This window comes from Lactuca virosa, chromosome 5 (assembly GCF_052849685.1).
Source record: "Lactuca virosa cultivar CGN04683 chromosome 5, Lactuca_virosa_CGN04683_v6, whole genome shotgun sequence".
Taxonomy (NCBI): domain Eukaryota; kingdom Viridiplantae; phylum Streptophyta; class Magnoliopsida; order Asterales; family Asteraceae; genus Lactuca; species Lactuca virosa.
Window position 1 is genome coordinate 356,238,316 of NC_136430.1, and position 25,210 is coordinate 356,263,525.

General features: G+C 33.1%; 2 pseudogenes; both read left to right on the forward strand.

Annotated features, from left to right (window-relative positions):
- The first annotated feature begins 5,672 nt into the window (after positions 1-5,672).
- LOC145113477 (cell division cycle 5-like protein pseudogene) lies at positions 5,673-7,337 on the forward strand (annotated as a pseudogene).
- A 4,920-nt stretch (positions 7,338-12,257) lies between these two features.
- LOC145113478 (cell division cycle 5-like protein pseudogene) lies at positions 12,258-19,869 on the forward strand (annotated as a pseudogene).
- Positions 19,870-25,210: the final 5,341 nt, after the last annotated feature.

The window sequence follows — 25,210 nt, forward strand, 5'->3', positions numbered from 1 at the left end:
TGCATTTAACCCAATAAAAGTTTATCAACTATAATCTTAATTTTGATCATTTATACTAACAAATAGTTTAAAATATTGAATTTGATATTTTTGTGGAAAATATGGGTAAATTTTTGTGAGTTTCATTGCTTTTAATGGTGCAAAAGGTTTGGAATGTTGGCTTTGCTCTAGTTTTAGTGGTAAAATAGGTCTATCTGGATTGCTTTTATTGGCAAAAAGGCTAAGATGTCGACTTTACCATATTTTTTATACAAAATGTTTTATATTAACTTGCCATATTTTCCAAAATTAAAGAGGCAAAATCAATAAATTCATGGGTATTTGACTGATATGTTTAAAAGGTAACACATGATTTTATCATTCTTCCCCACAACTTGCAATACAATAAGGAGCTTAAGGAAGAATTGAGATGCACCTCCAATGCTAGGATATTGCAATTTCTCCAACCCTCAACTTCTGGGAAATCTCTTTTAATGCAATGATTGAATCCCACAGCCAACCATAATGTGTATATCCCTTTTTATAAACCTTTTCAATTGCCATCATTGATATGCAATATAATTAGACTTACAATCAAACAAATTTGTTTTATGATCAAACAAAGTACAAAATTAAATATTTATCGTACCTACTCTTTCTCCACAAGTAACAAGAATTTAATGGTCTGATCAGGAACCATCAACAAAATCAGGATTTCGTCATTGCAGAACATAATGGCCACGAAGCTGCAAGTGTCAAAAAGTATAAAATGTTAAAAGTCATCAAATGATAACGAACTTATATAATCAGAGAAAATTTTAGATTATCAGAAAGTTGGGTCAGTGTTACAAGCCGACCTAATCATGTTTCCACCGGGAGAGATGGTTTGATGGCATGGCAAATAAACAGATAAAATTAATTACTATTCAAAAATGGTCACCAACCGATCATGAATAGAGGAAAATTATTAACATAGTATCACATTTACGACGTCCCCGATAGAAGTAAGAGTTTTATCTGGTCCCTCGCTTTGCGTGTCCAACGGTCATCTAGCATTTGTGAACATGCTTGCGGTTGTTAATGGATCTAAATCCTGATAAATGTCCCAATCATGTATTAGTATGATATATTATTTTATTTTTGACTTAATATCCTTAATGCATATAGGACTTAGTCTCGTAAGATAGTTTATATACGAGTTGTTTTTACTTAATACAGAAAGTCACGGAAAATGAGGTTTTTAATTTTTAGCATTACGTTGTAATTTTTAAAAATAGGATAAAATTCCATTATTAAATGAAAGAAATACCAATGAATTTATACTAATATGTTTATTATTACATCATGCTTTCACTTTTTGTTTTCTATTACAGTATAATAAAAAATAATGATTTAAGTCGTATTTAAAAATATCAAGTCTACCGTTGTACCTTGAAAACTCAACTAATCATAGCATCAAACTATTCATTTTTATTATGACAATTTAATTTGAAAAATCTTCCTAAGTATTTCATTTTCTTTGCAACTTTTTTTTCTTATTAAGACATTGTATGTTAGAAAATCAAATATAGAATTGTACTTTCAACAATTTTCTTATTAGAACATTATACTTTATAACTCCTAATAATTCTTATTAGGACATTGTATTCTAAAAAAGAAAACAAATTATAGCAATGAAAACATTTTTATATTTAAAATCACAATATTGCTACCAATGGATAGATTTCTCAACTTACTATGTTGAAAATCATATAAAGCCAAACTCTCTTTCAGTGTTTTAGAGAGTTTGATTTTTAGAAAAAACATTATTACAAGCAGTATTATGAGAAAAAAAAATAAAGACCCTCCATAAATAGGATGTTGACTTATTAACCAGTTCCAAGTACAAATGAATATTGTTGGTCACTAAAATTTACGAATTTCTACCAAATTATAAATTGAAAGAACTATTGTCAATAAAAGACGATAACTAATAATGCTATGTTATCGTCAATAGCAAAGGAACGAAAAAAATTTGAACGATTTTTATCCCAATTCGACTAAACTAAGATTTTATAAAAAAGTCTAAAAATTATGATTGTTATATTATTTTTTTTTTATCACAATTTGACTAAGCAATTGTAGTTGTGTAATCTCCTTTTCCAATCTATTGAAGCCAATCATTAATATTTGGTGTTCATGAAAAAAACTAACATTGTTTAGTAAAAAGAGTTCTTACAAAATATTAAATTTCATTTAATTTACATGCATAAAAACAACGGGAAGTTGATGAGAGGAACTTGTTCCTGCTTCTCAAGCTAAGTTTATATGTCAATCAGGACCAATAGTAATGCATTTTTCTATGAAACTCAACAATAAATTGACAAAATGATCAATTAACACAACTAAATGAGTTATAAAACAATTAACATGTAAAAATTCTTACTTAACCAAAATGGACTTTTGTATGCATTGTTGCGTTCAAGGATAACACACAAAAATACTTACATAGACATGGACATACTTATCTCGTTCGTGTGGACATCTAGGGCACAATTGTAGATAATAGTTGGCCAAAGCTATAGCTGAGAAATCCAAGGACACATCAAAACATATCATGTGATTTCAAAAAATAAACACATTAACATTGCTCAGATTAACTAAGTTTATGTAGTCCTTTAACAAAACTAAACTTCAATTCCACCACCAAAGTACTCATTCATTTCATTATAAGCATCATTTGAAGAGCTTCTATGAATTGCTTCATTTTAACTTTGTTGTTGACGTGTTCTTTATGGTCTTCATCATAATCATCTTCATCATTCATCGATAATCTACCATAAAAATTTAAATAATTCAAAGTTATAACCAACTTACCCTTTTCATTTGTTTCACTAGTTTCCTCGGCATATATTTCAATTTAAAAGGTTAAATCATTAAAAATATATGGTGAGACATACACATTGTAGTGTGGATAAGACCGCACACACAACACATATATTTAACAAGACTGCAAAAAATACAAATGTAATTTTTGTAGTGGCGTGTTTTGTCCAAAAACACTGTTGAAAGTTGATCTCCGAGTTCCCATAGCTATTGAAAATCTATATAAAGTGTCTTCTCAACTACAAATGTATGTTCAATCAGATTCAATGACAATTCAAATGATTATGATGGTGGTGGTTTTGAACATGAAGGTGGTAAAGAGGATAGACCAAGGGGAGACTATGATATAGACACATTAGCTGATGGTGTGATAAGGAAGATTGTATGTCCACCACTCGCACTCCACTATGTTTGGTTGCAAGCCTTATTAAATGATCTTTTTGAAATGCATTTAAATAACCAATTACCTAAATTAATACTTATCGTTGGCAGTTTATGGTATATAATATAACCGCTAGTAAGTCGTTGCTCTATGTCCATCCATTAACCCAAGTTTTGGTCTCCCTATTGAATACAATTATTATTATCAATATTAAATGATAGATAATTTTTAAAAACATCTCATCATACATTGAAAACATATGATAATCCCTTGATGATATAATGTGATGGTGGTAAAGATTTCCAACTCTAATATGATTTCCAATCCTATCAAAAGCCTTCTTATTAGTTTTTAAAGAGGCTTACATTAGTCTTCCCCATGAATACATATGGCCTAAGAAATAAGGAATAGGAGATCACATTTATGGTTATTCGCTATTAAGATAAAACCGAGTTGTCATATTGGACAATTTGATGGATTATACGACTCCCATACTTGGATTTTTTAATTGTTTGCAACTAATCCGAATTATTAACTTTGATTCGGGAATTGTTTTGGTTTATAATGAACCACTTCAACTCAAAATTTTCATATGTAAAATTTTAAACTATAGTGTATTTGTTGTTTATAAATTTCAATTGACAAGTAATCAATTTGTTATATAGAGTCTACTAATTTTCCTATTATATATTTTAAAATGTCCCGGCTGTTGAAAAACTAAATTATAAAGGTCTAGCCAAACGGATTGTAAATTTCTTTGTTCATATTATATTTAAATTTACTTAGGATTATTAGGATTCATGTTGTGAAATGCAAAATAAATTCGAATTCATTTGATATGACCGGATCGATTAGATCCATTCAAACGAGTACCCCTACTGACATTTCAAAAAGACTGTGAATAGTATTCAAATTATATATTTTCCATGTGTCAAAGTAATCTAGCAATATCATTATAATCTCCTTTCACGTGCTCGTGCACATCTTACCCCATAAACCCACACTCTAATGAATATAGTTGGTAGAAACACTCCATATCCTTGTCAAGAAAGTTTTTGAAACAGTTTGACTTAAAAAGTCCCAAGGATCTCTAATTGTCATGATATCCTTAACATTTAGTTTTTTGAATACCGGTCTCCTAAACTTAGAGACTCGTGTATTATCCTCGATGGGTAGTTGACCCAATCTCAATCTGGTTATTAGAAATATGATTAAGCATGACTAGTAGTTCATGCTGATATACCTAAATAAGAAATTACGGTTGATAAATGGTGGATAACACTGGATCTCATGATTGATGCCATTATGAACAAGAGGTGGCACCCGGGAAGAAGTGTGTAGATCGAGCCAAGAGCCGAAACATGTTTGTTGCCTAAACATCTTTTCTTGTACAATATCTAATCTTCTCTTTATAGTCAAGTTAAACTCAAATGATCCGTGTATAATGGCCGGTGTTGTAAAATTACACAAAAGGTTGGGATTTAGATGATTTTCACAAAGTACAAGTTAAATTTCACCGAATTCAATAGTACATAAGAAAGGCCCGGTATCATTTTCAAACTCGGTATTTTCGAACATATATTTTTCTAAATAGTTCATAGAATTACAAATTATTTTTGAAGCGTGTCCATCATTTTCAAAGAGTAAAAACATCATATTTGATATAAAGTGTCTTATCTCATTTGTTTTTACGAATAATGGAATAATGTCAAATCTATCAAGGAAACCCATCCAAAAACCCTACTAAATATATTTTTGAAGACGAAGAACAAGTTTGAAAAACTTCGAATGAGTCTCGAATATGTCCTTTGTCTTCTAAAACTGTTTTTAGTGTAAATAAACAGCTTAAAACGGTTCGATTTTTTTTTATATATTAAGAAAAAGTAGAAACTTGTTGTCTTTCCTTGTTTCAAGATCTGAAAAAGGCCGATTGTAAAAGGTGTCGTTTTTGGAGAGTCTTCAAAAAGGATTTTCGATTAAAGGAGATACAAATAATATTTTTGCCATTTTTATGTACTGGGGACACATAATATATTTTAAATATTAGGAAAGTCAAAACGTATCCAAAATTGTTGTTATTTTTTGAAATTTTAAAGAGAAGGATAATGACCTAAAATTTACTCCAAAAGAAAAAAAAATTGGAATATCCTTAAAATATTTTTTTGTTGAATAGTTTTAGTAGAGATGAATATAGAGAAAATGGCCACAAGACAAATAGATTTAATGAATATAAAGTTAAAAAGCAAAGAGGCTTGACTTCTTTTTGCTATATATGTCCCACATCGGTTCATTTGTTGAAGGTAAAAAAGGAGAGAACCATACATAAAGAAGGGAACGGCTTCTGTACTTAAAATCTGAGAGCCTCCTTTTGTTTCTTTTAGGTATATTTTTATTCAGAAACCAGTTTTAATTAAGTAGAAAGGGCTCGACATTCACATATGTACTAGTGTTTTATTAAAGACGAGGAAGATGAGGATTTCGATTAAAAGAGGTGTTTGGACAAACACAGAGGATGAGATCCTCAAGTCTGCTGTGATGAAATACGGGAAGAACGAATGGGGTCGTACGTCTTCCTTACTTGTGCGCAAATCCGCTAAACAGTGTAAAGCTCGTTGGTACGAATGGCTCGATCCTTCCATCAAAAAGGTACGCATCATATTCTCAAGAATTGCTAGTTTACATATTGATTTTAATCTATCGAGATGTCAATTTCTGACTAATGTTTCTTTATCTTAAAGCAATAACGTTAATTAAGTGGTATGTTTCTCATATATACACACAAACAAGTTTTCCAAATTCTGGCATGGGATATACGTTTTGGTTTACCACATACAACAAAATTTATATGTTGATGTCTGTATCTTGATGAGTCTTTTCTGGGGTAATGTCATTGCAAGGGTTGTCACAGTAAGTTGCATGAACTTGTTAGGAGAAACCTTCTACCTTGTTAGGTAGAGACAAAGAGATAGGAGAAACCCTTTAATAAAGAATTACCAGTATCTAGCTTGGATAAACTCTAGGTCTTGATAAAATCATTAATATTCTTGCCATCAATTTTGTAATAATCGATATCCTGACTGTTTTTCTATTTAAAATTTACAGACTGAGTGGACCAGAGAGGAAGATGAGAAGCTGCTTCATCTTGCTAAGCTCCTGCCGAGTCAATGGAGAACAGTCGCTCCCATGGTCGGCCGCACTTTGTGTGAATGCATCGACCGCTACGAAAAGCTTCTGGATGCAGCTTGTGTAAGGGATGAAAAATATAACGATCCAAGGAAATTACGACCTGGAGAGATTGACCCAAACCCGGAAGCAAAGCCTGCTCGACCCGATGCAGTTGACATGGATGACGATGAAAAAGAAATGCTTTCAGAAGCAAGGGCTCGATTATCCAATACAAGGGGAAAAAAAGGCAAAAAGGAAGGCCCGGGAGAAGCAGATTGAAGAAGCCAGTCGTCTTGCTTCTTTACTAAAGTGGAGAGAATTGAAGGCGGCCGGAATTGATGATTACAGGAAAAGGAAGAATTTCGACTTTTACGCTGAGATCCCCTTTGAAATCATGCCGCCAATTGGCTTTTATGATGTCGCTGATGAAAGTTCAATAGTTGAGCAACCTAAATTCCCAACCACCATCGAGGAAATGGAAGGTGAAAGAAGGGCCGATAGAGAGGCCCGTTTGAGAAAGCAGGACATTGCGAAGAACAAAATAGCATGGAGACAAGATGCTCCATCTGCTATACTCCAAGCAAACAAAGTAAACGCTCCAGAAACTTATAGAAAAAGGCCGAAGATGAACCTCCCGACACCACAGATTCCAGATTATGAATTACAACACATCGCAAAAATGGGTCTTCCAGACGCCATGTCAAGGAATGATTACGACACATCTGCAAGGAAAGAAAGATATGATTATGATGGAGGCCGTAAATTAGACGAGGCAAAAGGTGGGATTTCCAGCAAGGTACTTATAGAGAAATTAAGTTGTTCACTATCCACTTATTAGTTGTTCTGATTGTCAATATCCTAGTTACAAGTTTTGCACATTTAATACCTAATGAAATGCTTATTATAAAAAATATATTAAAATTGTATATATTGGTATTAGGGGTAAAACTATAGAATTATATTGTTATTATCGACAAAAATATAACAAACTTTTGTTATGTTTTATGTTTACTCTTATGTAAATACAAATGGAGATAGTTCTATTTGTTTTCTTGTTATAGCCACCTACTTTTGTTTTATGATTACAAGAATGAACTTTCAATAAAACTTCTTATTGGGACATTCTAGTTTGAAAAGCACCTAATTATAGTAGTAAGAAGTAATGTTTATGTCAATGACATTGATATAACATGCTAGATTTTTCAAGTACACTTTTAAATAAACAAATAGTTACAATTTCTTGCATTTAACCCAATAAAAGTTTATCAACTATAATCTTAATTTTGATCATTTATACTAACAAATAGTTTAAAATATTGAATTTGATATTTTTGTGGAAAATATGGGTAAATTTTTGTGAGTTTCATTGCTTTTAATGGTGCAAAAGGTTTGGAATGTTGGCTTTGCTCTAGTTTTAGTGGTAAAATAGGTCTATCTGGATTGCTTTTATTGGCAAAAAGGCTAAGATGTCGACTTTACCATATTTTTTATACAAAATGTTTTATATTAACTTGCCATATTTTCCAAAATTAAAGAGGCAAAATCAATAAATTCATGGGTATTTGACTGATATGTTTAAAAGGTAACACATGATTTTATCATTCTTCCCCACAACTTGCAATACAATAAGGAGCTTAAGGAAGAATTGAGATGCACCTCCAATGCTAGGATATTGCAATTTCTCCAACCCTCAACTTCTGGGAAATCTCTTTTAATGCAATGATTGAATCCCACAGCCAACCATAATGTGTATATCCCTTTTTATAAACCTTTTCAATTGCCATCATTGATATGCAATATAATTAGACTTACAATCAAACAAATTTGTTTTATGATCAAACAAAGTACAAAATTAAATATTTATCGTACCTACTCTTTCTCCACAAGTAACAAGAATTTAATGGTCTGATCAGGAACCATCAACAAAATCAGGATTTCGTCATTGCAGAACATAATGGCCACGAAGCTGCAAGTGTCAAAAAGTATAAAATGTTAAAAGTCATCAAATGATAACGAACTTATATAATCAGAGAAAATTTTAGATTATCAGAAAGTTGGGTCAGTGTTACAAGCCGACCTAATCATGTTTCCACCGGGAGAGATGGTTTGATGGCATGGCAAATAAACATATAAAATTAATTACTATTCAAAAATGGTCACCAACCGATCATGAATAGAGGAAAATTATTAACATAGTATCACATTTACGACGTCCCCGATAGAAGTAAGAGTTTTATCTGGTCCCTCGCTTTGCGTGTCCAACGGTCATCTAGCATTTGTGAACATGCTTGCGGTTGTTAATGGATCTAAATCCTGATAAATGTCCCAATCATGTATTAGTATGATATATTATTTTATTTTTGACTTAATATCCTTAATGCATATAGGACTTAGTCTCGTAAGATAGTTTATATACGAGTTGTTTTTACTTAATACAGAAAGTCACGGAAAATGAGGTTTTTAATTTTTAGCATTACGTTGTAATTTTTAAAAATAGGATAAAATTCCATTATTAAATGAAAGAAATACCAATGAATTTATACTAATATGTTTATTATTACATCATGCTTTCACTTTTTGTTTTCTATTACAGTATAATAAAAAATAATGATTTAAGTCGTATTTAAAAATATCAAGTCTACCGTTGTACCTTGAAAACTCAACTAATCATAGCATCAAACTATTCATTTTTATTATGACAATTTAATTTGAAAAATCTTCCTAAGTATTTCATTTTCTTTGCAACTTTTTTTTCTTATTAAGACATTGTATGTTAGAAAATCAAATATAGAATTGTACTTTCAACAATTTTCTTATTAGAACATTATACTTTATAACTCCTAATAATTCTTATTAGGACATTGTATTCTAAAAAAGAAAACAAATTATAGCAATGAAAACATTTTTATATTTAAAATCACAATATTGCTACCAATGGATAGATTTCTCAACTTACTATGTTGAAAATCATATAAAGCCAAACTCTCTTTCAGTGTTTTAGAGAGTTTGATTTTTAGAAAAAACATTATTACAAGCAGTATTATGAGAAAAAAAAATAAAGACCCTCCATAAATAGGATGTTGACTTATTAACCAGTTCCAAGTACAAATGAATATTGTTGGTCACTAAAATTTACGAATTTCTACCAAATTATAAATTGAAAGAACTATTGTCAATAAAAGACGATAACTAATAATGCTATGTTATCGTCAATAGCAAAGGAACGAAAAAAATTTGAACGATTTTTATCCCAATTCGACTAAACTAAGATTTTATAAAAAAGTCTAAAAATTATGATTGTTATATTATTTTTTTTTTATCACAATTTGACTAAGCAATTGTAGTTGTGTAATCTCCTTTTCCAATCTATTGAAGCCAATCATTAATATTTGGTGTTCATGAAAAAAACTAACATTGTTTAGTAAAAAGAGTTCTTACAAAATATTAAATTTCATTTAATTTACATGCATAAAAACAACGGGAAGTTGATGAGAGGAACTTGTTCCTGCTTCTCAAGCTAAGTTTATATGTCAATCAGGACCAATAGTAATGCATTTTTCTATGAAACTCAACAATAAATTGACAAAATGATCAATTAACACAACTAAATGAGTTATAAAACAATTAACATGTAAAAATTCTTACTTAACCAAAATGGACTTTTGTATGCATTGTTGCGTTCAAGGATAACACACAAAAATACTTACATAGACATGGACATACTTATCTCGTTCGTGTGGACATCTAGGGCACAATTGTAGATAATAGTTGGCCAAAGCTATAGCTGAGAAATCCAAGGACACATCAAAACATATCATGTGATTTCAAAAAATAAACACATTAACATTGCTCAGATTAACTAAGTTTATGTAGTCCTTTAACAAAACTAAACTTCAATTCCACCACCAAAGTACTCATTCATTTCATTATAAGCATCATTTGAAGAGCTTCTATGAATTGCTTCATTTTAACTTTGTTGTTGACGTGTTCTTTATGGTCTTCATCATAATCATCTTCATCATTCATCGATAATCTACCATAAAAATTTAAATAATTCAAAGTTATAACCAACTTACCCTTTTCATTTGTTTCACCAGTTTCCTCGGCATATATTTCAATTTAAAAGGTTAAATCATTAAAAATATATGGTGAGACATACACATTGTAGTGTGGATAAGACCGCACACACAACACATATATTTAACAAGACTACAAAAAATACAAATGTAATTTTTGTAGTGGCGTGTTTTGTCCAAAAACACTGTTGAAAGTTGATCTCCGAGTTCCCATAGCTATTGAAAATCTATATAAAGTGTCTTCTCAACTACAAATGTATGTTCAATCAGATTCAATGACAATTCAAATGATTATGATGGTGGTGGTTTTGAACATGAAGGTGGTAAAGAGGATAGACCAAGGGGAGACTATGATATAGACACATTAGCTGATGGTGTGATAAGGAAGATTGTATGTCCACCACTCGCACTCCACTATGTTTGGTTGCAAGCCTTATTAAATGATCTTTTTGAAATGCATTTAAATAACCAATTACCTAAATTAATACTTATCGTTGGCAGTTTATGGTATATAATATAACCGCTAGTAAGTCGTTGCTCTATGTCCATCCATTAACCCAAGTTTTGGTCTCCCTATTGAATACAATTATTATTATCAATATTAAATGATAGATAATTTTTAAAAACATCTCATCATACATTGAAAACATATGATAATCCCTTGATGATATAATGTGATGGTGGTAAAGATTTCCAACTCTAATATGATTTCCAATCCTATCAAAAGCCTTCTTATTAGTTTTTAAAGAGGCTTACATTAGTCTTCCCCATGAATACCATCGTATAATGGGCCGGTGTTGTAAAATTACATAAAAAAATGTTGGGATTTAGATGATTTCACAAAGTACAAGTTAAATTTCACAGAATTCAATTGCACATAAGAAAGGCCTGATATCACCTTCAAACTCGGTATTTTCGAACATATATTTTTCTAAATAGTTCATAGATTCGCAAATTATTTTTGAAGCGTGTCCATCATTTTCAAAGAGTAAAAACGTCATATTTGATATAAAGTGTCTTATCTCATTTGTTTTTACGAATAATGGAATAATGTCAAATCTATCAAGGAAACCCATCCAAAAACCCTACTAAAAATATTTTTGAAGACGAAGAACATGTTTGAAAAACTTCGAATGATTCTCGAATATGTCCTTTGTCTTCTAAAATTGTTTTCGGTGTAAATAAACAACTTAAAACGGTTTGAAAAAAGTTTTATATTAAGAAAAAGTAGAAACTTGGTGTCTTTCTGTGTTTCAAGATCTGAAAAGGCCGATTGTAAAAGGCATCGCTTTTAGAGAGTCTTCAAAAAGGATTTTCGGGTAAAAGGGATACAAATAATATTTTTGCCCTTCTTTATGTACTGGGGACGCATTGTATATTTTAAATATTAGAAAAATCCTAAATCATCCAAAATTGTTGTTATTTTTTGAAATTTTAAAGAGAAGGATAATGACCTAAAATTTACTCCAAAAGAATAAACTTTGGAATATCCTTAAAATATTTTTTTGGTGAATAGTTTTAGTAGAGAAGAATATAAAGAAAATGGCCACAAAACAAATAGATTTAATGAACATCAAGTTAAAAAAGGAAACAGGCTTGACTTCTTTTTGCTATATATGTCCCACATCGGTTCATTTGTTGAAGGTAAAAAAGGAGAGAACCATACATAAAGAAGGGAACGGCTTCTGTACTTAAAATCTGAGAGCCTCCTTTTGTTTCTTTTAGGTATATTTTTATTCAGAAACCAGTTTTAATTAAGTAGAAAGGGCTCGACATTCACATATGTACTAGTGTTTTATTAAAGACGAGGAAGATGAGGATTTCGATTAAAAGAGGTGTTTGGACAAACACAGAGGATGAGATCCTCAAGTCTGCTGTGATGAAATACGGGAAGAACGAATGGGGTCGTACGTCTTCCTTACTTGTGCGCAAATCCGCTAAACAGTGTAAAGCTCGTTGGTACGAATGGCTCGATCCTTCCATCAAAAAGGTACGCATCATATTCTCAAGAATTGCTAGTTTACATATTGATTTTAATCTATCGAGATGTCAATTTCTGACTAATGTTTCTTTATCTTAAAGCAATAACGTTAATTAAGTGGTATGTTTCTCATATATACACACAAACAAGTTTTCCAAATTCTGGCATGGGATATACGTTTTGGTTTACCACATACAACAAAATTTATATGTTGATGTCTGTATCTTGATGAGTCTTTTCTGGGGTAATGTCATTGCAAGGGTTGTCACAGTAAGTTGCATGAACTTGTTAGGAGAAACCTTCTACCTTGTTAGGTAGAGACAAAGAGATAGGAGAAACCCTTTAATAAAGAATTACCAGTATCTAGCTTGGATAAACTCTAGGTCTTGATAAAATCATTAATATTCTTGCCATCAATTTTGTAATAATCGATATCCTGACTGTTTTTCTATTTAAAATTTACAGACTGAGTGGACCAGAGAGGAAGATGAGAAGCTGCTTCATCTTGCTAAGCTCCTGCCGAGTCAATGGAGAACAGTCGCTCCCATGGTCGGCCGCACTTTGTGTGAATGCATCGACCGCTACGAAAAGCTTCTGGATGCAGCTTGTGTAAGGGATGAAAAATATGACGATCCAAGAAAATTACGACCCGGAGAGATCGACCCAAACCCGGAAGCAAAGCCTCGACCTGATCCAGTTGACATGGATGACGATGAAAAGGAAATGCTTTCAGAAGCACGGGCTCGATTATCCAATACAAGGGGTAAAAAAGGCAAAAAGGAATGCCCGGGAGAAGCAGCTTGAAGAAGCCAGTCGCCTTGCTTCTTTACTAAAGTGGAGAGAATTGAAGGCGGCCGGAATTGATGATTACAGTAAAAGGAAGAATTTCGACCGCAATGCTGAGATCCCCTTTGAAATCAGGCCGCCACTTGGCTTTTATGACGTCGTTGATGAAATTTCAATAGTTGAGCAACCTAAATTCCTAACCACCATCGAGGAACTGGAAGGTGAAAGAAGGGCTGATAGAGAGGCCCGTTTGAGAAAGCAGGACATTGTGATGAACAAAATAACATGGAGACATGATGCTCCATCTGCTATACTCCGATCTAACAAACTAAGATGGACCTCCCGAAACCACAGATTCCAGATTATGAATTACAACACATCGCAAAAATGGGTCTTCCAGCTTTGAGGGATCAACTGTTACAAGGAAGTGGTGCCACACGTGCTCTCCTTTCTGATTATACTGTTGAGAAAAGTAAAGGTTTTAATATCAAACTTAAACATTAATTTCTAAAGGATTCATGGTAAGTATTGTATTTTATATATTTGTGTGGGTGTGTTATGAAAAGTATGCAGGTTATGTCGGGTTTATACGCGGGTTATCATACGGGTTATGGATGTATCCATGGTGTTAGTGACCCGAGTATATATCTGGTAGCTGGAGACTTTTTGTCTCATTCACATCAAGATATTTCATAGAGTTCTTTTTATCTCGTTCTTTTATCATCGGTTTAGGGTTTGTTCATGTTCAAGAATTAGATCTAGATTAACAGATTCATTTGTTCATATGAGAGTGAGAGATTTATGTAGTAAGGTTTGAGTTGTAATTTGTTTGATGTATAAACCATTCGTTTTATAGTGAATGAAATGATGAAGTTGGGAAATCGTTGAGTTGTTTAGATTTTTTAGATGGTATCAGAGTCATAGGCTTCGTTCTTCTTCTTATAACACTCAATGAGTTCGTTCATCACTTGATCGTCAGGTATCTTCTGATTCTTTTACGTTATATGTTTTGAATCTGTTTGTTGTTGATAGATCTACGTGTTCCTTTGAACTCTTATATTGTTTAGTCATAAACTGTTGATCATTCGATTGTTTTTGGTTTTATTCCTGATCGAATCAAACTTGTTCTTTGTTACGTTATTTCTAGATCCTGGTAGTGCGAGTCTTGTTTGTGTGATTGCAGGTATCTACTGTGGGGCTTCTTGTGGTCTATGACTTTTGTATCTCCTGTGGATCGCCATCTATTGGAAAAACCTGATCGATTTGTGGATCGTCATCGATTGAAAAAACCTAATCGATTAATCTTCTTGTCTGAAATAACTCTATAGGGGTCGGATTTTATCACCGATAAACTCTAGTAGGGAACGGATAAGGAGAGTCGATTCCTTCTTCTTTTATCTTCAGCACTGTGAGAAGTTTCTTGTTCCTTTCTTCCTTTTTTTGATATCTGTTCTGGGAGATCCTGGTGTCTTGTGTACACCAGTTACTTTTCTTGTTTCGTTTTTACTTGATTAGTTCCTTCTGTACTGATTGTCTTGGGACCCGACATACGTGGTGACCATCTAGACTTAATATCAGTACAGAAGTGAGTTCTTGTTTTCTTTCTGTGTATTGTATATGGCTGGTGGTTCTACTGATCCACCTGGTGGAAGTGGAAAGGATGATCAAATCAATTTTGATGATCCTCTTTACATCCATCCATCTGATAATGCTGTTACATCAATTATTACAACAAAATTAACTGGAAATGAAAATTTTAGACTATGGAGAAGTTCTATTTCTAGAGCTCTTAAGGCCAGGAATAAACTTGATTTTGTAGATGGAACTTTTAAGAAAAGTAAGGTTGATGATTCCAAACAGTCTAAATGGGATAGGGCAAATGCTATTGTTTGTTCTTGGCTCTTGTCTTCCATTTCTGATTCCATTTATCAAAGTCAAGCTTATTCTAAGGTTGCAGAAGAAATTTGGGAAAATCTTTTTGAAACCTATAATAAATCTGATGGGTTAGTTGTGTTTAACATTCACCAACAGATTAATTCTCTTAAACAAAATGGTGTTTCTCTGTCAGATTACTTCAATAAGCTTGATTCTTTGTGGAAAGAATTTGATGGTCTTACTAGCTTAACTGAGTGTACTTGTGATGCTTCTGTTAAACTTAAAGATCATTCTAATCTCATGAAACTTATGTAGTTTTTATCTGGTCTAGATGACTCTTACAATCAAGTCAAAAGTCACATTTTATTAATGGACCCTTTACCTAATGTGAAAACTGCTTTCTCTTTTGTGTCAAGAGAATAATCCCTTCAAAGGAATGGATCCTTGTCTTCTTTTCAGTCATCTCAATCTGTGACAAAGACTCAGTCCACTGCTTTTAATAGCAGATTTAATAACATATCTAATGCTAAAAATAAGGGTCAAATTGTTCAGTGTAAGAATTGAGGTATTAAAGGACATACTATAGAGAAGTGTTATAAGTTGATTGGATATCCCAAGGACTTTAAACCAAGAAATGAAAATAGTAATCAGAATAATTTTGTGAAAAAATTTTCTGCTAATTCTTCTACTACTTCTTCTGGAAATGGAAGTACTTCTAAGTTTCCTGATTCTAATGGGGATTCTAAGTTTCATCAACTCACTAAGGATCAATATGTCAAGTTTTTGCAACTAATTGGTGATAGACATGTCAGTGAAGAGTCATCTGTCAGTGCTAATATGGCAGATACTTGTTTATTTCAAGCATGTAATGCTTCTGTTAATTCACCTAAATGGATTGTTGACTCAGGAGCTAATCAACATATGATTGCTTCTGAGTCACTTCTTCATGATACCTTGGATGTGTCAAAATTAGATTTAGTAGTTAGTCATCCTAATGGTACATCTACTAAAATTGAGAAAATTGGTAATCTGAATTTGTCTAACTCTTTAACCCTGTTTGATGTATTTGTTGTTCCTGATTTCAATGTAAATTTACTGTCTGTTCATAAGTTTTGCAAAGATAGTAATTGTGAAGTTGTGTTTAATGAACATAGTTGTAAAATTCAGGGTTTACAGTCAAAGGTGATGGTGGGGAATGGTAGAGAGTATGGGGCTCTCTATTACATAAATAGTGTACCTTCAGGTATTTCTTCTAGTCTCTCTAAGTCCTCTTCTGTTTGTTGTGTGTCCAAACTGACTTGACAGCATAGGCTTGGTCACCCTTCTGATCAAGCTTTGGGTGCTTTAAAAACCAAACTTAGAATTGGTAATGAAAGTCTTCCTCCATGTGATGTGTGTCATAAAGCTAAACAAACTAGAGAACCTTTTCCTGTTAGTCAACACTCTACTTCTAAACTTGGTGAGTTGATTCATCTAGATGTTTGGGGTCCCTATAGGGTGACAACTGTTGAAGGATTCATATATTTTTTAATCATTGTGGATGATTATACTAGGGCTACTTGGGTCTATCTGTTGAGGTCTAAAGATGAAGTTTATGATTGTATTGTTGTTTTCTTTAAAATCCTTCTTAATCAATTTTGTGTTAAAATTAAAACTGTTAGGTCAGATAATGGGACTGAATTTTTAAATAACAGGATGAAATTTTTAATTGAGTCAAAAGGAATTTTGCATCAAACTTTTTGTGTTCATACTCCACAACAAAATGGGGTTGTGGAGAGAAAACACAGACACATTTTAAATGTTGCTAGGTCCCTTATGTTTCAGTCTGCTATTCCACTTAAATATTGGGGAGATGCATTTTTAACCTCTGTTTTTTAAATCAATAGAACTCCTACTTCTGTTTTGAATGGTTCTTCTCCTTATGAACTTGTTTATAATATTGTTCCAGTTTTTGATAAACTTAGAGTGTTTGGTTGTTTATGTTTTGCCACTAAATTGAATAATTCAGACAAATTTTCTGAAAGAGCTGATAAGTGTATTTTTCTTGGATATTCTTCTGATAAAAAGGGTTACAAAGTTCTTAGTCTTGACTCAAATCTTGTTTTTGTTTCCAGGGATGTAAAGTTCTATGAGTATGTGTTCCCTTTCAAGCTTAAATCTTCATCTTTGACTGATAGATCTAATGTTCCTATGAATCCAAATGATTTGTTTTCCTATGATGAGTCATTAAATTCTAGTTCTATTCTTGATAACACTAGGGTAGAAAACCTGGATAGCAACCATCATTTGGATGGTGCTAATGCAGACCATGACTTGGATGAGACATGTCCCTCTGATGTCAGCAACCGGACTGGTGGGGCATATGTGCCTCCTACTGATGAGATGTTTCCAGGTTCTTCTACTTTGACTGAGGAAAATGTTTTAAATAATTCTGATCCTTCTAATAGTTTGTCAACTAGGGAAACTAGATCTGGACGTAGTATTCACATGCCAATTAGATTTAGTGACTATGTTATTGAAGGAAAACATAAATATGGTATAGAAAGATCTGTTAACTATTCAGCTCTTGATAATGATATTTTTTGTTTTGTTTCAAGTCTTAATAAAACTGTTAAACCAAAGAGTTATAGTGAGGCAGTCCTTGATCCAAATTGGATTAACGCCATAAATGAGGAGATGGAGGCCCTTTATAGAAATAACACTTGGGAAATTACTAATCTTCCCAAAGATAGAAAAGCCATTGGATGTCGATGGATATATAAGATTAAATATAAGTCTAATGGTGATATAGAAAGATATAAAGCCAGACTTGTTGCTAAAGGATATAATCAAAGGGAAGGAATAGATTATGAAGAGACTTTCTCACCTGTGGCCAAAATTGTAACAGTTAGAGTGGTTCTCTCTTTGGTTGTTCATAATTCTTGGCCTCTTTTTCAACTTGATATTAATAATGCTTTTTTGTATGGAAACTTATCTGAAATTTTTTTTATGAGTCAACCTGAAGGGTATCATTCAAAGGGTGATACTAGAGTGTGTAAACTATTGAAATCTCTCTATGGACTTAAGCAGGCCCCTAGAAAATGGAATGAGAAGTTGTGCTCTTCTCTTTCCAGCTTTGGATTCAAACAAAGTATGAATGATTATTCCTTGTTTGTTAGAAGTTTTCAAGATTCTTTTGTAGTTCTTCTTGTTTATGTAGATGACATTATTTTAACTGGAAACAATGAAATTGAGTTAAATAATGTTAAAATTTTTCTTAAATCACAGTTTTTAATAAAGGATCTTGGTGATTTGAAGTATTTTCTTGGTATTGAAGTTTTAAGAACTGTTAATGGTATCTGTCTTAATCAAAGAAAATATTGTATGGAGTTACTTCATGAATTTGGTATGCTTGCATGCAAACTTGTTAAAACTCCTTTAGAATCCAATCTTGTTATTAAAAGAGAATCAGATCTGGATAAATCAGATTATTTGGTTGATATAACTGAGTATCAAAATCTTATTGGAAAGTTGATTTATCTAACTATTACAAGGCCTGATATTTCATATGCTGTTCAGCTATTAAGTCAGTATATGCACAGGCCCTACAAGTCTCATGTTAATATTGCTTTCAGGTTATTGAGGTATTTGAAAAAGGGTCCAGGTATGGGTATTCATTTAATTAAGTCAAATTCTTTTGATTTAGTTGGTTTTGTTGATGCTGACTGGGCTAAATGTTTGTTTAGTCATAGGTCAGTAACAGGTTATCTTGTGTATATAGGAGGGTCACTTGTCTCTTGGAAGAGTAAGAAACAGAGTACTGTTTCTCGCTCCTCCATAGAGTCTGAATACAGGGCTCTAGGTAGCATAACCTGTGAAGTTATATGGATTTTAAAATTGCTTTTTGATTTGAATATAAAACCAAAATTACCTGTAAATATTTTTTGTGATAATGAGTCAGCAATTAAACTTGCTTTGAATCCTGTCTTTCATGAAAGAACAAAACACTTTGAAATTGACCTACATTTTGTAAGAGAAAAAATTGAAAATGGAGTGTTAAAAATTAATAAAATTTTATCTTCAGAACAAAATGCAGATATTTTGACCAAGTCTCTTGGTAGTAGTCAACATGAATATATTCTGAATAGACTTAATATGGTTAATGTTTTTAAAAGTAATTAAAATTGTTTTCTGAAATTAATGTTTATTGAGAAAAGTAAAGGTTTTAATATCAAACATAAACATTAATTTCTAAAGGATTCAGGGTAAGTATTGTATTTTATATATTTGTATGGGTGTGTTATGAAAATTATGCAGGTTATGTCGGGTTTATACACGGGTTATCATACGGGTTATGGATGTATCCATGGTGTTAGTGACCCGAGTATATATCTGGTAGCTGGAGACTGTTTGTCTCTTTCACATCAAGATATTTCACAGAGTTCTTTTTCTCTCGTTCTTTTATCATCAGTTTAGGGTTTGTTCATGTTCAAGAATTAGATCTAGATTAACAGATTCATTTGTTCATATGAGAGTGAGAGATTTATGTAGTAAGGTTTGAGTTGTAATTTGTTTGATGTATAAACCATCTGTTTCATAGTGAATGAAATGATGAAGTTGGGAAATCGTTGAGTTGTTTAGATTTTTTAGATACTCAGACACCATGTCAAGGAATGATTATTACACCACAAAGAACCATGCAAGGCAAGAAAGATATTATTATGATGGAGGCCGCAATTTTAGCGAGGCAAAAGACGGGATTGCCAGCAAGGGACTTTTAGACAAATTAAGTTGTTCACAATCCACTTATTAATTGTTCTGATTATCAATATCCTGTTCTGAATATCAATATCCTGGTTACAAGTTTTGCATATTTAATACCTAATGAAATGCTTATTATATATATATATATATATATATATATATATATATATATATATATATATATATATAGGGGATAGGGAATATATATTACAACCCCACTTAAGCTTAAGTACTAAACCTATAAAATATATTTTTTAACTTAATAAATATACCCAATTTGGTTTTCACTTGGTAAATATATCATCCTCGATAACATTTCTTTCCTCCATCATCGTTTTACCATCCCTCTTTTCTTTCCTTCATTATCGTTTATTACTTCACCCTAATGAACATTACTTTTTTCCACTGTCAGGAAGATCTAAGATAATCAATATTCTTGTTTCCTTATCAAAACTATTGCGTCGATCTTGAATCTACATTTTCAATTGTTAATCATGAATGCCCTAACCGCGATCTTTATATAGTAAATCAACGTATTTTCATATGGTTTACTACCTAAGCTTAGGTGAGGCTGTAATGTATATTCACTTTTCCCATATATATATATATATATATATATATATATATATATATATTAAAAATTTAAGTATATTGGTATTAGGAGTAAAACCATACAATTATATTGTTATGATGGACAAAAATATAATGAACTTTTGTTCTGTTTTATGTTTACTCTTATGTAAATACAAATGGCGATAGTTGTATATATTTGCTTGTTATAGCCACCTACTTTTGTTTTATGATTACAAAAAGTGATGAACTTTCATTATAATTTCTTATTAGGGCATTGCAGTTTGAAAAGAACCTAATTATAGTAGTAAGAAGTAATGTGTATGTCAATTACATTGATATAACTTGGTAGATTTTTCAAGCACACTTTTAAATAAACAAATAAATGAAAGTAAGTTGTAATTTCTTGCATATGAGCCAAAAAACGTTTATCAACTATAATCATAAGTTTAATCATTTATGGTTACAAATAGTTTAAAATATTGAATGTGATATTTTTGTGGTAAATATGGGTAAATTTTCTGAGTTTTATTGCTTTTAATGTTGAAAAAGGTTTGGAATGTTGGCTTTGCTCTATTTTTAGTGGTAAAATAGGTTGACCTTCATTGCTTTTATTGGCAAAAAGGCTAAGAATGCCGACTTTGATTTAAGGGGTTCGTCATTACCATATCGCAACCATATTGTTTATACATAATGTTTTAAAGTAAGTTGCCATATTTTCCAAAATTAAACAGGCGAAATCAATAAATTCATGGGTATTTGACTCATATGTTTAAAAGGTAACACATGATTTTATCATTCTTCCCCACAACTCGCAACACAATAAGGAGCTTAAGGAAGAAATGAGATGCACGCCTCCAACGCTAGGATGTTACAATTTCTCCCTCCCTAAACTTCTAAGAAATCTCCTTCGACGGAATGACCGAATCCCACAGTCAACCATCCCAAATTTATATATCCGTTTTTATATAACTTTTCATTTGCCATTATTGACCTGCAATATAACAAGACTTACAATCAAACAAATTTGTTTTATAATCAAACAAAGTAAGAAATTAATTATTTATGGTACCTACACCTTCTCCACAAGCAACAAGAAGTTAATGGCCTCATGAGGAACCATCAACAAAATTAGGATTTCTTCATTGCAAAAAATAATAGCCATGAAGCTGCAAGTGTCAAAAAGTATAAAATCTACAAAGTCAAAAAGTATAAAATCTACCAATTCATCAAATCGATAACGAACTTATATAATCAGAGAACTTTTTAGATTATGAGAAAGTTGGGTTGCAATGTTATAAGCCGGCCTAATCATGTTTCCACCAGGAGTGATGGTTTAATGGCCTCATAAACAAACATATATAAAATTAATTACTATGCAAAAATGGTCCAAAAATGATCATGAACAGAGGAAAATTATTAACATAGTCCAACATTTACGACATCCACGATAGATGTAAGAGTTCCAGCGTTCCCCTTGCTTTGAGCGTTTAACATGTGTGGCTCCGCAAACAGTTTCAAGATAACACAATCATCACCGTTTACTTTTTTTGTCTCATGTGCATCTTGCATTTGTGAATATGCTTGTGGTTGTTAATGGATCCGGACCTTGATAAATGTTCGGTGTCCCAATCATGTATTAGTAAGATATTTATTTTTGTTTTTGCCTTAATGTCCATAATGCATATAGGACTTAATCTGGTAAGATAATTTATATACGAGTTGTTTTTACTTAATAGAGAAAGTCACAGAAATGAGATTTTTACTTTTTACCATTACGCTGTAATTTTCGAAAACGGGATAAAATTCCATTGTTAAATGAAAGAAATAACAATTTACTTATATTAATATGTTTATTATGGCATAATGAGTTTACCTTTTTTTTTGTTACAGTATAAAAAAAATTATGATTTAAGTCGTATTTGGAAGAACCTATCATGTTTACCATTGTACTTTGAAAGCTCTACTAGTTATAACATCATACTATTCATTTTTTATTATGACAATTTAATTTGAAAACTCTTCCTAAGCATAGCATTTTATTTGCATCTTTTTTTTCTTATTAAGACATTGTACGTTAGAAAATCAAAAATAGGATTGTACTTTCAATATTTTTCTTATTAGAACATTGTACTTTAGAACTTTTACTAAGTCTTATTAGAACATTGTACTTTCAAAAAGCGACCAAATTATAGAATTTCTGTAACACCCATAAAATTCAGGCCAATTTAAAACATTTTAACCCATTCAAAAACCATTAAGTTATTACAACTTGTTTTCAAAATAGTTTAAACATCAGAGTATCCCCAGAACCAAATCACAAAATCATGAAATATGAGGAGCGGTACGATCACGCCTTTGCCTTGCCACGATCACCTGATGTACTTGAAACAATAAACTGAAAACCGTAAGCTAGAAAGCTTAGTGAGTTCCCCCAAAATACCCGTACACACATAACCATACACATACAGCAATGAATAGAATACTATGGGTCCAATCAACCGTCAGGTTGGAATACCCCAGGCCCTCAACCATCGGGTTGGAATGCCAACATACTACGAGTCCAATCATCCTCGGGATGGAATATTCTCGGCCCACAACCATCGGGTTGGAATACCCACCCACCTATACATATAAAAACTACTATGGGTCCAATCATCCCTCAGGATGGAATACCCCAGGCCCTCAACCATCGGGTTGGAATGCTCACCTACTATGAGTCCAATCATCCTACCGGGATGGAATACTCCTGGCCCACAACCATCGGGTTGGAATGCCCACCTACTGTACATACAATAACTATTATGGGTCCAATCATCCCTCAGGATGGAATACCCCAGGCCCTCAACCATCGGGTTGGAATGCCCACCTACTATGAGTCCAATCATCCTACCGGGATGGAATACTCCTGGCCCACAACCATCGGGTTGGAATGCCCACCTACCATACATACAATAACTACTATGGGTCCAATCATCCCTCAGGATGGAATACCCCAGGCCCTCAACCATCGGGTTGGAATGCCCACCTACTATGAGTCCAATCATCCTACCGGGATGGAATACTCCTGGGCCACAACCATCGGGTTGGAATGCCCACCTACTGTCAAACATGTGCACCTATCAAATAATCACATAACAGTCTACAGAACGACATACTAGGGCCCTATCATCCTACCAGGATGGAATACCCTCTACTACTGCTCAACACGTGCACATATAACAGGTAATCTCCTACCAGCATACAGACAGTCAGACCAACTACAGGTCACTAAGCATAGCCACATCCAATCTACCAGAATACCGATCTAACAGAGCATTCCATCATATAGCCATCCTATCAACCAGGATGCCAACTAACATAACACATCAGTAACTATCTCAAATAACAAATCGAAGGGCCGGCCTTGGTGCCTTAGACCCTTGGGTATAGTGAGGATAACTCACCTTGCAACTGCCGAACCGAACCACGAATGCACAATCCCGAAGCACTGCCCCAAACTCCAACACCTATAGCCATCAATGATCCATTGACATAAATATCTGAATTACCATAATACCCTTGAAGGTCAAACTGGTCAAAGTTAAAGTCCTGGCCAAAGTCAACCTTCCTGATTGACCCTACTTCCCGAGTCAACCCGCTGACTCGTCGAGTTCCTAACTCAGAAAACTCTCATATCACGACTTGACTCGCCGAGTCACCCCATGACTCGTCGAGTTCAACAATCTCTGAGTCCTATCATGTCCAACTCACTGAGTCACCACTAAACTCGCTGATCTGAGTCTTAACCAGAAGAGGTTGGGGTCTTGCGTTCTGACTCGCCGAGTCCACGGCAATCTTCAACAGACTCACCGAGTTGTTCCTCCAACTCGTCGAGTTCATGCCTATCTTCAACAGACTCGCCGAGTCCAAGAACAGACTCGCCGAGTCCCTTCAGTCCTTTATTCATACAGAGGCTTTTTGAGTCATGCAGTGGCTCCAAACTATAGATCCACTCTTCTAGGGCATGACTCTCATGTAAAGTTGCAAACTTTACGTGGAAACAAGGAGATATAAGCCCAAATCACTCTAGGGCTAAGGTTTAAGACAAGGATGCTTCACCAACAAACCAAGGGCTGATACTTTGTGAGTTTCTGGACCAAGACAAGTCTAGATCTGAAGTAGCAACCTCAGATCTAGACCCCTAACCCGAAATAGATCCTTAACATGCCAAAATGGCCCCAAATCTCATTCTTGAATAAATATAAATGCAATAGAGTCAAGGTAACAACTTGTTACCTCCAAAATGTGCCCAAGCTGAAGTAGATTCTGGATCTACACCAAACCCTTGATGCTAGCCTCTTGATCTTCAAGCTTCCTTCTCAATAGAAACAACTTCCAAAGCTTCAATCTCCCTCCAAAGGCCTCACACAGACGAGTTTAGGGTTTTCTGGTTCTCAAGTGCAATAAGGAGGCTGAGAGAAGGACATAAAGTCCTTTAAATAGGGTGTAACCCCCGAGATTAGGGTTTTTCTCATTCCAGCACCAACTCGTCGAGTCCAGCTTCTGACTCGGCGAGTTGGTCACTTAATTCGCGACCCAAGACCCGCTCCGACTCGGCGAGTAAGCATACCTACTCGTCGAGTCCCTTCTTCAAAATTACACTTTAAACCCTTAAATCATACCTCTGAAATTTGGGGTGTTACAATTTCACAAGTAATCAATTTGTTTTTATTTGTTTTATAGAGTCGATTGATTTTCATGTTATATATTTTTTAAAATGTCCCGGCAATTGAAAAACAAAATTAT